The sequence below is a fragment of the Pseudophryne corroboree genome, chromosome 1, assembly GCF_028390025.1.
Source record: "Pseudophryne corroboree isolate aPseCor3 chromosome 1, aPseCor3.hap2, whole genome shotgun sequence".
Classification (NCBI taxonomy): domain Eukaryota; kingdom Metazoa; phylum Chordata; class Amphibia; order Anura; family Myobatrachidae; genus Pseudophryne; species Pseudophryne corroboree.
Window position 1 is genome coordinate 1,072,116,178 of NC_086444.1, and position 17,289 is coordinate 1,072,133,466.

Here is a 17,289-nt window from a genome sequence, read left to right on the forward strand (position 1 = left end):
AACACAGAAACAGTGAAACACCACTCATGGTGTTCTAGAGACACTGGGCTGTGACTTTAACTACACAAGAAATAGTATGAAACATATACAGATGGAGCCTCCGTTGTCTTTGCTCCGTGTGTGACTAGTCATGCCCGCTCGGGCTCACCTAGTCACTGTGATCATCTCCGTCTGGACGGGCGCACGCGCCTGGATGGAGACGCGCCCCATTCACTTGAATGGAGAGCGTCTCTGTCTGCGCGCCCAGACAGAGATGCTCGTGCCGGGACAGAAACGCTCTGAATGGAAGCGTCTCTGTGCACTCCCGGCGTGACTAGGCAGACGGATCGTCTAGTCACGCCTGCGACTAGGCAGGCAAAGATAATGGAAGCTCCATCTGTAGAACATCACAAATAAAGCACAATAAAAACTCGACATGAGGGAAAGCCACAGGTTTGGCTTTGCCTCATGGTGAGTTTCTAATGTGCTTTATTTATTCTCATAAGATGAATTTGTATACAGACTCAGTCGCATGCAGATATACAAATGTCACACATAAAACTGATAAGTGAAAGCTAGCAGTTGTTTTGACTGACAAGGTTGATAAGTGAAGAGGGAATGCATTACTTTACTGTATCCACATACTGTATCCAATGTCTGACTTTCAGATATTTAAAGAGGTCAGACTGCAACAAATGAAACTGTTCTCTTAAGAGAACTCCACGATTATTACATTACATCATTCACTCTCCCTACAAGTGACCCCTCTTTACACATTGCCACCACAAATATCCACTTGCTTCTTATTAACACTCATGAGCTTTTTACTTACTTTTATACTTTGACTGTAACATCGACAACCTGTCACCATAAAAAAACATTCACAAACCTACTATAACTATATTTGTCTCTCCTGCTTTCATTAGCTCAGTGATGTATCACAGCCAGCCAAATCCAGGCCCCAACCACTTGCCCTGCTCACGTTCACCTGATTCACAACAGTATACAAATACAGCTAACCTCATAGACATCACATGTCTCCCATAGCTCTCCAAATCACTAAAATGTGGCTTATGGAATGCACACTCTGTCCCAGATTTATCAAGCCTTGGAGAGTGATAAATTGCATGGTGATAAAGTACCAACCAATCAGCATCTAACTTTCATTTTTCAAACACAGCCTGTAACATTTATTACAAGAGAAAAGAGAGAGGACTTCTTTTTGGGCATACTCTTCGAAAGATAATAAGAAATGAATATGATGTAAGAAGTTTAAAACTTAACCTTTAATATGTTACATTAGAACATATAAAATCAATTTGGGCAGTGGGCAGTAAAAATAGTAAAGAATAATTCACAAATAAATGTCCTAATCATGGGCAGTACATGGGTACTACTACTAATAATAATAATAATTTTTTAAATAGCACTCTTTCTCCAATAGGACTCAAGGTGCTTAACAGATAGACTAAACATAATAAAGTGCAGAAAAAATGTAGTACAGAAAAGCTTTTCATAAAATACAGAGAGCATGGAGATACTAAATATAGGTCCTAAAGTGGAGCGTGCTCAGTGCCACCCTTCTTTCTTGAACTCTCATCAATGATTCAGGAGTTGTGCTATGTAAAAATCAGTGACCTACTGTCATACCATACTGTTTATGCACAACCACGTCCAATCTTGGAAGCCACACAGTATTGGGCAAAGCTAATACCTGGTGGGAGACCCCCAGGGGAAATCCGGTGTAGCAGGTTCATCATAACAACTCCAGCCTAATGGTGACAGCAGATTCACTCTTTACTTAACTTTTGCTTCATCCACTCAAACTCAGTGATACAGTGATATAAAAGTGACACAATTCATTCTAAACTAAACTCAGTGATACAGTGATATAAAAGTGACACAATTCATTCTAAACTAAACTCAGTGATACAGTGATATAAAAGTGACACAATTCATTCTAAACTAAACTCAGTGATACAGTAATATAAAAGTGACACAATTCATTCTAAACTCAAACTCAGTGATACAGTGATATAAAAGTGACACAATTCATTCTAAACTCAAACTCAGTGATTCAGTAATATAAAAGTAACACAATTCATTCTAATCTCAAACTCATTGATACAGTAATATAAAAGTGAAACAGTTCATTCTAAACTCAAACTCAAAGCAATTTATATACCTTAAGAATAAGGTTATTTGGATTAGCACCCACCTATTTGTAAAATAGCACTGTAGCTTGCGCTGAGCCCGGTTCATTTTAGGACCCATATTGTGATTTTTGTGCTGTGTAGTGCCCATGATTAGGGCATTTACTGTGCCTTGCTAAAGTATTCACCCCCTTATCCTTTTACCTATTTTGTTACATTACATCCTGTAATTAATTTTTTTTTAATCTGAATTTTATGTGATGGATATGCACAAAATAGTCTAAGTTGGTGAAGTGAAATGAAAAAAATTTATATAAAAAATATTTTTTATAAATAAAAATATAAACAATTGGCATGTGCATATGCCTCTGATGAAGGACCAAGGTCCGAAAAGCTTCAGGCGTGGTGACTGACAGAATCTAGGACGATCTTTGGCCGATGCAACTTCCTGTTACTGCGGTTCAGTGTGTCCGGAGCTCTGACCTGCTTCCCCATCTAGATCTGGGAGGGTAACTGCGTGGATGTATGGCCCCATGTCTCAAACCCACAATAGTGGTTTATATGCTGTTTTATCTCTGTTGTTTGTGAGTGCTCTTTTATTAAAATAATCTTCTTTTAAATTGCTTGGCAATACTTGCACTATGTCCTTTTGTCTCTGGGATATTTAAAAGGTTTCCATCCACCGTGGTTGTGAGAAAAATATGCTGGAAACCTAAAGCATAATATCAACTGTTGGCTTTGGCACCTGAATAAATCCCGTGACTGGATTGGAACAGATGAACTCCGTCTTGATATATATTCTTTTTTTGATGTAAGGAATTCATTCATTTTGTGTGTGAACATTCTGTAATTAGCGCCATTTGGTGTACCATATTGTTCTCTATTTGGCATGTGCATATGCGTTCACCCCCTTTGCTATGAAGCCCCTCAAAAATTCTGGTGCAACCAATTACCTTCAGAAGTCACATTATTAGTGAAATGAAATTCACCTGTGTGCAATCTAAGTGTCACATGATCTGTCAGTATAATCACACCTTTTCTGAAAGGCCCCAGAGGCTGCAACACCAAGAGGCATCACACCATGAAGATCAAGGAGCTCTCCAAACAAGTCAGGGACAAAGTTGTTGAGAAGTACAAGTCAGGGTTGGGTTATAAAAAAAATCCAAATCTTTGATGATCCCCCGGAGCACCATCAAATCCATCATCTTCAAATGAAAAGAACATGGTACCAAAACAAACCTTCCAAGAGAGGGCTGGCCACCAAAATTTACAGACCGAGCAAGGAGGGCATTAATCAGAAAGGCATCACAGAAACCAAAGGAAACCCTGTAGAGTTCCACAGCAAAGACTGGTGTATCTGCGCATGTGACCACAATAAACCGTACACTCCATAGAGCTGGGCTTTATGGAAGAGTGGCCAGAAAAAAGTTATTACTTAGTGTTAAAAATAAGAAGGCACGTTTTGAGTTTGCCAAAAGGCATGTGGACGACTCCCCAAATGTATTGAGGAAGGTTCTCTGGTCAGATGAGACTAAAAATGAACTTTTCGGCCACCAAGGAAAATGCTATGTCTTGCGCAAACCCAACACATCCCATCACCCCAAGAACACCATCCCCACAGTGAAACATGGTGGTGGCAGCATCATCATCAAAGCATTCTACTAAAGCAACACTCGAGTGGTTTAAGGGGAAACATTTAAATGTGTTGGAATGGTCTAGTCAAAGCCCAGATCTCAATCCAATTGAGAATCTGTGGTCAGACTTGAAGATTGCTGTTCACAAGTGGAAACCATCCAACATGAAGGAGTTGGAGCAGTTTTGCCTTGAGGAATGGGCAAAAATCCCAGTGGCAAGATGTAGCAAGCTCATAGAGACTTATTCAAAGCCACTTGCAGCTGTACTTGCTGCAAAAGGTGGCTCTACAAAGTACTGACTTTAGGGGGGTGAATAGTTATGCACACTGAAGTTTTCTGTTATTTTGTCCTATTTGTTGTTTGCTTCAAAATGAAAAATAAAAAACTTCTTCAAAGTTGTAGCAATGTTCTGTGAATGAAATGATGCAAACATTCAAACAATCCATTTTAATTCCAGGTTGTGAGGCAACTAAACATGAAAAATGCAAAGGGGGGTGAATACTTTAGCAAGGCACTGTATATGTATATTATTATTTACTATTTTTACTACCCACCACCTAAATTGATTTTATATGTTCTTGTTTGTCTTAGGAGATGTTATTTTAACGTAACATATTAAAGGTTACATTTTAAACTTCTTACATCATATTCACTTATTATCTTTCTAAGAGTGCACCAAAAAAGAAGTCCTCTCTTTTTTTTTCGTGTAACACATACATATGGTAAGCAATTACTGACTTCATGGTGCACCACCAACAGTACAGATAAAGGGACTCATGCCTTATTAATAGATGAAAGTTGGTTTATTTATATTATTTCTAGATTACTGACCTAATGCAGGATCAATTTTGTTTCTTTTACAGCCTGTAACATGGCATTTAGGTTGGTTGGTACTTTATCACCATGCAATTTATCACTCTCCAAGGCTTGATAAATCTGGGCCCCTGTTTGTAACAAATTAACATCTATCCATGACCTCTTCATCTCTAACAGTCTCAACCTACTGGCTATAACAGAAACATGGCAAGGGGCGGATTGGGATAAAAAACTAGCCCTGGGAATTTATGGAAGAAGCCCTAATGGGGGCAGGGTCTGTTGTGGGACTGTAGTCTGTTGAGGGGGCACGATTCCTTCTCATAGGGTCTGATTCTGAGTTGGATTCAGTTGCATCTGTGACTTTATGCTAATGAGGCTAATGCCCTTCCCTGGTGTACATATATGCATCCAAATATGCAAGGATAGAGGTGTCCACTTTCAGTGACTACAGATGCTGCAATCATGTTTCTGAGTCTCTAGATGTCACCATTGGTCACACCATTGTAACTTTTCACAAGCACTATGCTAGGTGCAGATCATCCGAGTATGACTTTCAGTGTGAGCATTTCAATGTATCTATACGAAACCACTTTCAGCAACATGCCCATAATACATTATATCTGCGTCTGATTAGACAACCCCCTGTAACCATACAGAAATGCCCAACACATTCCTAAATACACCACTTGGTGTGTGTGTCTGACTCTGTACTGCAACTCTGCATGATCACCATCATGGTTCATGCATGCATGGTGCAACTCAAATGCAAGCGCAGATTAAAATCATTACACAAGAACAAAATAAAACACATTGGCCCCCAATGTAAAAAAAAACACACATTGGTCATCACAGAAAAAAAATAAAATAAAAATTGGCCCCACAGGGGGGAAAAATGTATAATATAGCTTTTGGTTTTACAATTTGTTTCAAATTTTCACTGCCATTTAAAAGGCCCAGAGATACCAAGAGGTTTTGTAACATCTACAGTAAACAGTTTTTTTTTAAACACACTTTATTGATAGAATCACAGAAGAAAAAACAGCAAAGAAAACTCCCTAGTGAACCTTGCCAATGTAGGTTACAGAAAAAAGTGCAGTAAATTCTGACAACAACAAAGATGATCCGATTTTAGAAGCTTAGATAGCAAAAGAAAGTTCTCTCAGTGACGGTGTGGCCATCCGTCAAAGAGAACTTGATGATAGAGAATAGAAAAGGAAGGAATTAATAGAAAAGGAAAAGGAAAAAGTGAATAGAAGGAAAGAGAATGAGTCAAGAATAGAGGGAGGGGATGACCTCCAGGCTCGAGAGATTTAAATGTTGTGTTTACTTTACCTTTTTCCCCTTATCAGGTTATAAATGGTGAGGATGCATGTTGAGATGCCAGACAGGGGGACCAAACCTTATTAAATAATTTAGAGGATTACGAATAATAGCAGTCGTATTCCATTTTGTATATATACCATATTTGGGAAACTATTACCTGCATTGGGGAAGGTGTTAGGGTTTTCCAATCTGCTGCTACTTGGCAAGTCATTGCAGAAACTATGTGTCTTTATAATTTATTTTGGTGTTGGGTGAGATTAGGGAGAGTCAAGAGAAGCAAAAAATATTGAGGGTCAAGAGGAATAGTGGTGTCAAATAAGTGTGAAAGTAAGGAAATGATCTCCTGTCAAATAACAGAAATTTGGGGGCAGGACCACCAGATGTGCAAAAAAGAGCCCTTATCTGCACAATCCCTCCAGCACCTATACGAGACATCAGAGAACATAGTCCTTAAACGAGAAGGTACGTAGTACCAGTGGTAAAGCAATTTACTGTATAAACATTTTCTTTGATTTTTACACAAATTAAAATGGAAGCAGCGTTATCCCAAATGTTGGGCCAATCCTCATTATCTAAAGTGTATCCTAGGTCTTTTTTCCCACGCTTATTTGTGAGGATCCCAAGCTGGACCGGGTGCTTCGCTTAATAGAGTGAAGATGTTTAAAATTAGGCCCCTAGTGGTAGAGCGTTTCCAGCAAAGATATTCAAAAGATGATAGATTTCTATTAATGAGAGTTGAGGTCATTGTGGAGTGAAAATGTCAGATTTGAAGTCTGTGGTTGGGATTACCATTTCATCACGGATATCTGAGAACTGAGGGAAGCTAGCATCAGTAGAGATATCATTAATATAAAATATGTTGCCCAAGAGCCAGGTGGTGAAAGAGTACTTGCACATACCAGGGGGGAAGGTCAGGTTGTGAAACAATGGGATCAAAGGTGACGGATGTGGGGCCAATTTAAACTTCACCAAGCCCCAAATATCTAGCAAGCGGTATACTACGGGTGGGAAAGGACCGCTCAACGACTCCTATGGAGCCACATTAGTGACAACATTGTGGCTAGACCCATCTCCTCGGCCTCGATCTTCACCCAAACTTTCTTTGCTCCACCCGCATTGCACCATTGTACACAGGGAGAACTGTGCAGCGTAAAAGTATTTTCTAAAATCAGGGATACCCAGGCCACCCCATCTAAAAGGACGGTGAAGCAATTAAGTCTAATATACAGTAAACACTCATTTATTAACATTTATGTAGCACTAGCATACTGCATTGCACTTTCTTTAAAAGATGGGCAGGGATGGATTGAGAACTAAAAGCTGACCTGGAAAAATTTGTGAAGTGGCCTCACATTGGCAGCACCACCCCTCACATGTTAACAAACAAAACAGACCCCACATGCATTGGAAACCTTCCATGCATGCCCTATGGCCAATCTGCCCCTGAACATGGCTCACACAATCAGGCATGATCTCTCCTGTAGCACTGTCACATGGTGGTCTCCATTTTACACACTCTTTCAGGCCTGGCAACAGTGAAGGAAATAGGTCTGGAAAATTACTAACTCAATCTTTCACATACATTGTTCAACCACAGGTTTCATCACTCTCATTTACATCATTTCAAAGTACATTCTATCAGGATATTCACCACTTTCTTTTTGTGTGTTGCTGCTTCTATCGCCGACCTGGGCAACCCAAACAATTTCTGGAAGGTTTTCCTGCCTAGCTCCTTCACTTCTCATCCTCTAGCATCACCACTACCGCTATGGGTGATTTCAATATCCATATTGACAGTCCACAATTTCTTTATGCCTTCAAACTACTCACTCTAACCTCCTTTCTTGGCCTCTCGCAATGGTCTGACTCTTTTAATCATCCACTGCCACTGCCTTGATCTTGTATTCACCAGACTATGCTCAGTTTCTGAATACACTAATATTTTTCCCTCCCTTAGATCATAACCTTATCACTTGCAAGCTCTCTTCCATTACCTCAAAATCATTAACACTGAAGTCAACCAAGCCTCAAACCAACAAAAATATTAATACTATCCATTTTCAGCAACTTTCCACCTCTCTGCCACAACTGCTTCCTGATTTCTACATTCATGTCTCCTGATACTGCTGTATTACACCTGAACCAAACTCTAATATCAGCCCTTGATTAACTTACTCTTGCTACCGATCACACTCCATGTAGGCTTAGCTGTCAACCGTAGCTTTCTACATTAATAACACATCTACAAAAACTGTAACATAAAGTAGATCATCAGTTGCATAAATCTCATACTCCTAGCAACTTCCTCACATATAAGAATATCTACCACTCTTATTGTAATGCCCAGGACACTTCAAAACAAACATACTGTATTTCCAATCGCTAATCTCTGCTCAAGCCACTAACCCCTAGCAACTTTTTTTTGTGTAATCTGTTTTTATTGAGGAATAAATAAAAATAGGAATCGATGGTAGCAGCAAAAATATCAAAACAAACATTGCAGGTCATACAGGTGAAAAACAATACCAACAAACATGAGTAATACAGGAAGTTCAAGGAGATATTTTCTGAGATTTCTCAGACCTGCCGCCAGAAGTCGCTCAGCCCCAGACACAGCCACTAAATATGAAGCTGAGTGCAAGGCACCTGACCACACCTCCAACAGAGGTCATATAGGCCTGGAAACATCTGGTGGTAACTGATATGATGCGCTAGGCAAGTTTTTGGCTGGTGCCCCCTAGCACCGTCGCTAGTTCTGCCTCTGACCCTGCGCCCCTTTCCCAGTACCATCACCCCTGAGTCATAGCAGTCCTCATTTTGGTGCTCCTACCCCCTGCATTTATACACAATACCACACAGCAATGCCCCTTACACATATGACACACACATTATTAATGTCCTTATAAACATAATGCACCTTACACATTATGCCAACCTTTATTGATGCCCTTATATGCATAATTTCCTTACACATATGCTGCACATTATTAATGCATTTATACACACAACACACATAATGCCCCTTAGACATATGCTGAACACTATTGCACAACCAACCAACCCGCACACAGCACTCACACGGTCGCTAATTCTGTGAGTGATTGTGGCTGTATCTGCATGCAAAAGACTACGTTACAGTGATTTCCAGGAATACACTGTAACGTAGAATTTTGTATGCAAGTACAGTCACACACAGAATATAGGCATGCCGCAGATATCATTTTAATCAGCAGAAGCTGCTTATGCCCCTAGGCATTCCAAATGCCCTAGGCATTTGCCTAGTTTGCCTATGCCTAGGACCGGCTCTGGGTGGAGATGCACAGAACATTTATACCAGTGAGATAATATTTTATACTGCGTCTCGAGTACTTGTATCGAAGAGGAGCTGTCAAAAGTGTAGGTAAACACCTGAGACAACTGGTCTGCGGTCAATTCTCTTGGCAGCTCATTTTGCTAAGCTGAGACATAGTATAGGACTAGGACGAGAGCGATATATTAAGAGTCCATTTAGCTAAGACTGTGAGGGAGAGATTGTTAGTAGGGAGGGTAAGATTCACATCTAACTGAATCATGCACACCCAACATCTGCCGTGAGGAGAACTTTTTTTTTGCCAATTTTGACAACTGTGCATAAGTCACTTAGTGATTATCATCGAATCTATTTGCAGAGCAGGACTGAGGTGTACTAGACATATGACAGATGGTCTAATGTTTCTATTCAAAGTCTGATTATATCTACTTTCTCCATTGATCCTTTAACAAAAATATAATTACACAAAAAATGTGCCTTTATGTGGATGCTAATTACCTTGTAATTAAAACTGTCTACTAGTGCATTACAAATATAGTGAGGCAGAATTTGAATTACTTTAATTGGAAATATAAAGAAAGATACAGTGTTTCTACTAAACAAGACTGATCCATAGTTTTACTGCTTATGTTAAACCTCTCATTTGCAGTGTAATACATAATTAGATAAACAGACATAACTGAACTTTGAAAAATTGAAAAATGAAAATTTTCTACCAATTAATGTTGCTAAAATAATGTAATATGAAACCTAATAAATGGTGAAATGACAAATTGATATCCCTTCACGCAGATCGGGGAAAAAAAGAATATAATATAGTGTGTAATGTCTTTCGTAATTAGGTCAGAATGCTGCACACCTTTTAAACATGAAGAATAATAATCAGGCAGTTATTAAGATTAAATTCATTTCCTGTCAGACATGGGAGGTAAGATAATGATAGAAACATTTTGGAATAAAGTGGAAGCAAAAGTTACCTCAGTGATAAGGGCAACCACTTGACACATTGGAAACATAAGGTACCAAAAGAATTTTGTGAGCAGGCAAATCTTATCCTGAAGATTTTTTAAATACTGCGCAAAGGACCCATTAATTATTCCTTAAAGTAGGTGAAAAGATACATTTTCACCTATTTTGAAGTAACTGGGTTATTCATTACATAAGTAATACAATAGATTTCACTGGTATCTCCTGGTTACTTTGCAGCCCCAATACTGTCTGCAGTAGAGATGAGCGGGTTCGGTTCCTCGGAATCCGAACCCGCCCGAACTTCATGATTTTTTACACGGATCCGAGCGACTCGGATCTTCCCGCCTTGCTCGGTTAACCCGAGCGCGCCCGAACGTCATCATGACGCTGTCGGATTCTCGCGAGGCTCGGATTCTATCGCGAGACTCGGATTCTATATAAGGAGCCGCGCGTCGCCGCCATTTTACACGTGCATTGAGATTGATAGTGAGAGGACGTGGCTGGCGTCCTCTCCGTTTAGAGAAGAAATAGATAGGAGAGTGAGAGTGAGACAGTGACACTTCATTTACTGGAGCTTAGGAGGAGTACTCAGACAGAGAGTGCAGAATTTTGCTGATAGTATTAGTTAGTTATACTAGTGACAGAGTGAGACAGTGACACTTCATTTACTGGAGCTTAGGAGGAGTACTCAGACAGAGAGTGCAGAATTTTGCTGATAGTATTAGTTAGTTATACTAGTGACTGACCAGTGACCACCAGTGCAGTTTTATATTATTTAATATAATCCGTTCTCTGCCTGAAAAAACGATACACAGTGCCTCAGTCACATACCATATCTGTGCTCAGCCCAGTGTGCTGCATCATCTATGTATAATATCTGACTGTGCTCACACAGCTTAATTGTGGGGGAGACTGGGGAGCAGTTAGGTTATAGCAGGAGCCAGGAGTACATATTAAAATTAAACAGTGCACACTTTTTTTCTGCAGGAGTGCCACTGCCAGTGTGACTGACCAGTGACCTGACCACCAGTATAGTATACTATATTGTATTGTGATTGACTGTCTGCCTGTAAAAGTTAAACACACGTCGTGTGACTTGTGTGGTGTTTTTTTATTCTATAAAATAAAAAACTCATTCTGCTGACAGACAGTGTCCAGCAGGTCCGTCATTATATAATATATACCTGTCCGGCTGCAGTAGTGATATATATATATTTTTTATATCATTATTTATCATCCAGTCGCAGCAGACACAGTACGGAAGTTCACGGCTGTAGCTACCTCTGTGTCGGCACTCGGCAGTCCATCCATAATTGTATACCACCTACCCGTGTTTTTTTTTTTCTTTCTTCTTTATACATACTACATCTCATTATCATCCAGTCTATATTAGCAGCAGACACAGTACAGTACGGTAGTCCATGGCTGTAGCTACCTCTGTGTCGGCACTCGGCAGTCCGTCCATAATTGTATACCACCTACCCGTGGTTTTTTTTTCTTTCTTCTTTATACATACTACATCTCATTATCATCCAGTCTATATTAGCAGCAGACACAGTACAGTACGGTAGTCCACGGCTGTAGCTACCTCTGTGTCGGCACTCGGCAGTCCGTCCATAATTGTATACCACCTACCCGTGGTTTTTTTTTTTCTTTCTTCTTTATACATACTACATCTCATTATCAACCAGTCCATATTAGCAGCAGACACAGTACGGTAGTCCACGGCTGTAGCTACCTCTGTGTCGGCACTCGGCAGTCCGTCCATAATTGTATACCACCTACCCGTGGTTTTTTTTTCTTTCTTCTTTATACATACTACATCTCATTATCATCCAGTCTATATTAGCAGCAGACACAGTACAGTACGGTAGTCCACGGCTGTAGCTACCTCTGTGTCGGCACTCGGCAGTCCATCCATAATTGTATACCACCTACCCGTGGTTTTTTTTCCCTTTCTTCTTTATACATACTACATCTCATTATCATCCAGTCTATATTAGCAGCAGACACAGTACAGTACGGTAGTCCACGGCTGTAGCTACCTCTGTGTCGGCACTCGGCAGTCCGTCCATAATTGTATACCACCTACCCGTGGTTTTTTTTTTTCTTTCTTCTTTATACATACTACATCTCATTATCAACCAGTCCATATTAGCAGCAGACACAGTACGGTAGTCCACGGCTGTAGCTACCTCTGTGTCGGCACTCGGCAGTCCGTCCATAATTGTATACCACCTACCCGTGGTTTTTTTTTCTTTCTTCTTTATACATACTACATCTCATTATCATCCAGTCTATATTAGCAGCAGACACAGTACAGTACGGTAGTCCACGGCTGTAGCTACCTCTGTGTCGGCACTCGGCAGTCCATCCATAATTGTATACCACCTACCCGTGGTTTTTTTTCCCTTTCTTCTTTATACATACTACATCTCATTATCATCCAGTCTATATTAGCAGCAGACACAGTACAGTACGGTAGTCCACGGCTGTAGCTACCTCTGTGTCGGCACTCGGCAGTCCGTCCATAATTGTATACCACCTACCCGTGGTTTTTTCTTTCTTTCTTCTTTATACATACTACATCTCATTATCATCCAGTCTATATTAGCAGCAGACACAGTACAGTACGGTAGTCCACGGCTGTAGCTACCTCTGTGTCGGCACTCGGCAGTCCATCCATAATTGTATACCACCTACCCGTGGTTTTTTTTTCTTTCTTCTTTATACATACTACATCTCATTATCATCCAGTCTATATTATCAGCAGACACAGTACAGTACGGTAGTCCACGGCTGTAGCTACCTCTGTGTCGGCACTCGGCAGTCCGTCCATAATTGTATACCACCTACCCGTGGTTTTTTTTTTTTTCTTCTTTATACATACTACATCTCATTATCAACCAGTCTATATTAGCAGCAGACACAGTACGGTAGTCCACGGCTGTAGCTACCTCTGTGTCGGCACTCGGCAGTCCGTCCATAATTGTATACCACCTACCCGTGGTTTTTTTTTCCTTTCTTCTTTATACATACTACATCTCATTATCATCCAGTCTATATTAGCAGCAGACACAGTACAGTACGGTAGTCCACAGCTGTAGCTACCTCTGTGTCGGCACTCGGCAGTCCGTCCATAATTGTATACCACCTACCCGTGTTTTTTTTTTCTTTCTTCTTTATACATACTACATCTCATTATCATCCAGTCTATATTAGCAGCAGACACAGTACAGTACGGTAGTCCACGGCTGTAGCTACCTCTGTGTCGGCACTCGGCAGTCCGTCCATAATTGTATACCACCTACCCGTGTTTTTTTTTTCTTTCTTCTTTATACATACTACATCTCATTATCATCCAGTCTATATTAGCAGCAGACACAGTACAGTACGGTAGTCCACGGCTGTAGCTACCTCTGTGTCGGCACTCGGCAGTCCATCCTTAATTGTATACTAGTATCCATCCATCTCCATTGTTTACCTGAGGTGCCTTTTAGTTGTGCCTATTAAAATACGGAGAACAAAAATGTTGAGGTTCCAAAATTAGGGAAAGATCAAGATCCACTTCCACCTCGTGCTGAAGCTGCTGCCACTAGTCATGGCCGAGACGATGAAATGCCAGCAACGTCGTCTGCCAAGGCCGATGCCCAATGGCATAGTACAGAGCATGTCAAATCCAAAACACCAAATATCAGTAAAAAAAGGACTCCAAAACCTAAAATAAAATTGTCGGAGGAGAAGCGTAAACTTGCCAATATGCCATTTACCACACGGAGTGGCAAGGAACGGCTGAGGCCCTGGCCTATGTTCATGGCTAGTGGTTCAGCTTCACACGAGGATGGAGGCTCTCAGCCTCTCGCTAGAAAAATGAAAAGACTCAAGCTGGCAAAAGCAGTAGCACCGCAAAGAACTGTGCGTTCTTCGAAATCCCAAATCCACAAGGAGAGTCCAATTATGTCGGTTGCGATGCCTGACCTTCCCAACACTGGACGTGAAGAGCATGCGCCTTCCACCATTTGCACGCCCCCTGCAAGTGCTGGAAGGAGCACCCGCAGTCCAGTTCCTGATAGTCAGATTGAAGATGTCAGTGTTGAAGTACACCAGGATGAGGAGGATATGGGTGTTGCTGGCGCTGGGGTGGAAATTGACCAGGAGGATTCTGATGGTGAGGTGGTTTGTTTAAGTCAGGCACCCGGGGAGACACCTGTTGTCCGTGGGAGGAATATGGCCGTTGACATGCCTGGTGAAAATACCAAAAAAATCAGCTCTTCGGTGTGGAAGTATTTCACCAGAAATGCGGACAACATTTGTCAAGCCGTGTGTTGCCTTTGTCAAGCTGTAATAAGTAGGGGTAAGGACGTTAACCACCTCGGAACATCCTCCCTTATACGTCACCTGCAGCGCATTCATAATAAGTCAGTGACAAGTTCAAAAACTTTGGCCGACAGCGGAAGCAGTCCACTGACCAGTAAATCCCTTCCTCTTGTAACCAAGCTCACGCAAACCACCCCACCAACTCCCTCAGTGTCAATTTCCTCCTTCCCCAGGAATGCCAATAGTCCTGCAGGCCATGTCACTGGCAATTCTGACGAGTCCTCTCCTGCCTGGGATTCCTCCGATGCATCCTTGCGTGTAACGCCTACTGCTGCTGGCGCTGCTGTTGTTGCTGCTGGGAGTCGATGGTCATCCCAGAGGGGAAGTCGTAAGCCCACTTGTACTACTTCCAGTAAGCAATTGACTGTCCAACAGTCCTTTGCAAGGAAGATTAAATATCACAGCAGTCATCCTGCTGCAAAGCGGATAACTGAGGCCTTGACAACTATGTTGGTGTTAGACATGCGTCCGGTATCCGCCGTTAGTTCACAGGGAACTAGACAATTTATTGAGGCAGTGTGCCCCCGTTACCAAATACCATCTAGGTTCCACTTCTCTAGGCAGGCGATACCGAGAATGTACACGGACGTCAGAAAAAGACTCACCAGTGTCCTAAAAAATGCAGTTGTACCCAATGTCCACTTAACCACGGACATGTGGACAAGTGGAGCAGGGCAGGGTCAGGACTATATGACTGTGACAGCCCACTGGGTAGATGTATGGACTCCCGCCGCAAGAACAGCAGCGGCGGCACCAGTAGCAGCATCTCGCAAACGCCAACTCTTTCCTAGGCAGGCTACGCTTTGTATCACCGCTTTCCAGAATACGCACACAGCTGAAAACCTCTTACGGCAACTGAGGAAGATCATCGCGGAATGGCTTACCCCAATTGGACTCTCCTGTGGATTTGTGGCATCGGACAACGCCAGCAATATTGTGTGTGCATTAAATATGGGCAAATTCCAGCACGTCCCATGTTTTGCACATACCTTGAATATGGTGGTGCAGAATTTTTTAAAAAATGACAGGGGCGTGCAAGAGATGCTGTCGGTGGCCAGAAGAATTGCGGGACACTTTCGGCGTACAGGCACCACGTACAGAAGACTGGAGCACCACCAAAAACTACTGAACCTGCCCTGCCATCATCTGAAGCAAGAAGTGGTAACGAGGTGGAATTCAACCCTCTATATGCTTCAGAGGTTGGAGGAGCAGCAAAAGGCCATTCAAGCCTATACAATTGAGCACGATATAGGAGGTGGAATGCACCTGTCTCAAGTGCAGTGGAGAATGATTTCAACGTTGTGCAAGGTTCTGATGCCCTTTGAACTTGCCACACGTGAAGTCAGTTCAGACACTGCCAGCCTGAGTCAGGTCATTCCCCTCATCAGGCTTTTGCAGAAGAAGCTGGAGACATTGAAGGAGGAGCTAACACGGAGCGATTCCGCTAGGCATGTGGGACTTGTGGATGGAGCCCTTAATTCGCTTAACAAGGATTCACGGGTGGTCAATCTGTTGAAATCAGAGCACTACATTTTGGCCACCGTGCTCGATCCTAGATTTAAAACCTACCTTGGATCTCTCTTTCCGGCAGACACAAGTCTGCTGGGGTTGAAAGACCTGCTGGTGAGAAAATTGTCAAGTCAAGCGGAACGCGACCTGTCAACATCTCCTCCTTCACATTCTCCCGCAACTGGGGGTGCGAGGAAAAGGCTCAGAATTCTGAGCCCACCCGCTGGCGGTGATGCAGGGCAGTCTGGAGCGACTGCTGATGCTGACATCTGGTCCGGACTGAAGGACCTGACAACGATTACGGACATGTCGTCTACTGTCACTGCATATGATTCTCTCAACATTGAAAGAATGGTGGAGGATTATATGAGTGACCGCATCCAAGTAGGCACGTCACACAGTCCGTACTTATACTGGCAGGAAAAAGAGGCAATTTGGAGGCCCTTGCACAAACTGGCTTTATTCTACCTAAGTTGCCCTCCCACAAGTGTGTACTCCGAAAGAGTGTTTAGTGCCGCCGCTCACCTTGTCAGCAATCGGCGTACGAGGTTACATCCAGAAAATGTGGAGAAGATGATGTTCATTAAAATGAATTATAATCAATTCCTCCGCGGAGACATTGACCAGCAGCAATTGCCTCCACAATGTACACAGGGAGCTGAGATGGTGGATTCCAGTGGGGACGAATTGATAATCTGTGAGGAGGGGGATGTACACGGTGATATATCGGAGGATGATGATGAGGTGGACATCTTGCCTCTGTAGAGCCAGTTTGTGCAAGGAGAGATTAATTGCTTCTTTTTTGGGGGGGGTCCAAACCAACCCGTCATATCAGTCACAGTCGTGTGGCAGACCCTGTCACTGAAATGATGGGTTGGTTAAAGTGTGCATGTCCTGTTTTGTTTATACAACATAAGGGTGGGTGGGAGGGCCCAAGGACAATTCCATCTTGCACCTCTTTTTTCTTTTATTTTTCTTTGCGTCATGTGCTGTTTGGGGAGGGTTTTTTGGAAGGGACATCCTGCGTGACACTGCAGTGCCACTCCTAGATGGGCCCGGTGTTTGTGTCGGCCACTAGGGTCGCTTATCTTACTCACACAGTCAGCTACCTCATTGCGCCTCTTTTTTTCTTTGCGTCATGTGCTGTTTGGGGAGGGTTTTTTGGAAGGGCCATCCTGCGTGACACTGCAGTGCCACTCCTAGATGGGCCCCGTGTTTG